A 2,898-nucleotide genomic window follows, 5' to 3' on the forward strand; every position below is an offset into this window, starting at 1 on the left:
TTACAACCTTTAGTCTCGGCTTTAGGAAAATATCACATTTATCTGTGGATTGTCAAAGGCTCCAGTGTATTAATTTAATATATATACCTGAATATTAATATGAAAGCAATTTTCCATTAACTGCCAGTGGCCTCATTTGTTACACTCGGCCCTAGAGGGCCTCGAACCTCTGACTAGTCTTACACGGTCTGCAACATAGATACGTATGCCAATATAAAGTACTCTTGGCCAAGTCATGATATCCTTTATTTATTAAAATCTGGAGTACCTTAAAATCCTGGAATATTTCTCCTTGATTGGCAATTCTTTATTAAAAGATGTGCACACATGGTGTGGTTAGAGATGGTGGTAGCCACTTTGGAAAACAGAGCAGTAGCAACTGTTTCCCAGCATTTTAGTTCAAATTTCTGCTAAACAAACAAAAACAAAATCATCTGCCAAGTACATGAGCTCAATCTCAAAACTTTAGATACACAGGTGAACTGAAACCAAGGATGTCACCTAGTCACAATGTTACAATACCTTCCCTCCAACTCCATTTTGTCTGTTTTCCTGCCCTAAGATACAAGGCACCTAGTTTAAAGGACAACGTGGCTTTTGATAGGCCAGAGCTAAATCATCAGCAATGACCACTCCCTTCCTGTTGACTCTCTCTTCTCCTCTTCCTCTTATTTCTGCCCTCTTCTCTCTCTGATCTTTTTCTTCTTCCTCTTCCTCTCTTCCCTTCTGCCTCCTGCCTTCTCTCTCCAGCAGAGGTTACCTTACTCACCCTGAATAAAAGTCTCTAGATGGGCCGTTTGTTATGAGGTGTGGTTGATGAGCGGCGCCGGTGTTGTTTTTTCCCCTTTTCATAGGTGTCAGAAGTGAGCACTGTTCGCTGTCTTATTCCTGGTTGCTATGGGTTTGGGTCCTCCATACTGGCAGATTGTGAGTTCAGAACTCACCAGAACAAGTCTGGGACTTGTCCATTCTGCCACTGGGAGCTTGGGTCCCCACACCTCAGACGGGGTCTGAGGTGGGAACCTCAAGAGCCCCCTTACGGTGTTTTACTCCGAAGCCTCAAGGGCTTAGACCTTGAACCTAAGCGTCTTACAAGGCTATCTACTCGAATTTGGCCTCAATACAAATTAGACAATCAAAATAACTTTGTGAGCACCAGGGAAAATGGTCAGAGACCCCTTATATCCAGGGCTTTCCCTACCTTCGACTTTTTCTTTGTTCCAGCCAATTTGACCCAGCTGGAACCTTCTCCCTACCAATTTGACCCAGCTGGAACCTTCTCCCTATCAATTTGACCCAGCTGGAACCTTCTCCCTATCAAAGAGTTCCTTTGCTTGTTCTCTCAACTCCATCAGCCAATTTGACTCAGCTGATGAACCCCCTCCCTATCAAAAAGCCCCAAGTGCACCTCCACGCCCCCCACCCCCCCACCCCGCTTTGGACCCTCTCTCACCTTCTCCAGGTCCCCAGGAACTCCCCTTACCATCCTTTTCTTCTTCTCCCACCGCTTCCCCTCCATATGCACCTACCCCGCCTTGTACTCCTTCCAAATCTCGAATGTTAATAGACCCTGAGTTTTCTCAGTCCAGTCATATAATAGCACCCTTGCGGGAAGTGGCTGGGGCAGAAGGAATTGTCTGAGTCCATACCCCTTTTCCAATGGCAGACTTAGATTTAATTCAATCTAGACTTGGGTCTTTTGCCTCAAATTCTGCAACTTTTATTAAGTAGTTTCCATTCCTAACGCAATCTTACCAAGTAACATCATGAAATTTTTGCTGTTTTAACTAACTCTTGCTATGTTGTTGTTGTTATGTGCCTTAAGCTATATGCCTTCATAATTCTCATTTGTGCTTTAAAATGACTGTTGTCATTTCAATCTCATATAGGTAGCTTTTTAATAGGAAACAGTACTCAAAACAGACATTATTTAGTGAAATAAAATAGTTTCATTTCAAAATAACTTCATGGTTATGGTTTTGGTTCAGAAATAAGATAACCATTTAAATATGTTTTTAAAATTTGTGGGAAAGACAGATGTATTTAAGAATCACAAATCATCTGAGAAAAGTAAATCTAAGAAAGCAAAAAAATGGTCATTCAAGTGCTCAGAATACAAAATCTGAAATTAGCGAGTCAGATGAACTTAGAAAACAGTAAATTTGAGGATATGCCCCAATAAAAATTACCCAAACTGCATCATAGAAACTTATAAGAAAATTTTAAAGTAGCAAAGCATTAAAGAAATGTACACAAAAGCAAATCATCTAATATGTTTAACTGGGTTTCCTAAAGGTTTGTTGTTTCTTGTTAGGGGCTGTATAGTCAATTCCAACTCATAGCAACTCTATGTACCCACATGAAACACTGCCCGGTTCTGCACCATACACACAATTCTCTGAGTTCATTGTCACAGCCATGTCACAATCCATCTCATCGGGGTTTTGTCTTTTCCACCGACTCTTTCTCTGCTATTCATAGTTTTCAGTGACTAGCGATTCGGAAGTAGTTCGTCACTCTTTCTTCCTAGTCTGTCTTTGTCTGGAAGCTCATCTGAAACCAGTCCACCCTCAGAATCACAGCAACTCAATCCACCACAGCACAACAGACAGACGAGTGGTGGCCATTTGGTTTTATGTCAAAACTGTCACTTTAAATTTCTATATCAATCCTGATACCATCAAGATACAATCAAGATGTTCTCTCCTGATACTATCAATCCTGATACAGTCAGGAAGCAGTTGTTTGAACAAAGCATGGGAACACTGAATGTTTTAAAATTGGGAAAGGTGTGCAACAAGGTTGTGTTCTTTCATCATACTTGTTCAACCTGTATGCTGAGCAAATAATACAAGAAGCTGGGTTCTATGAAGAAAAATGTGGCATCAGGATTGGAGG

The sequence above is a fragment of the Chrysochloris asiatica genome, unplaced genomic scaffold (assembly GCF_000296735.1).
Source record: "Chrysochloris asiatica unplaced genomic scaffold, ChrAsi1.0 scaffold00113, whole genome shotgun sequence".
NCBI lineage: Eukaryota > Metazoa > Chordata > Mammalia > Afrosoricida > Chrysochloridae > Chrysochloris > Chrysochloris asiatica.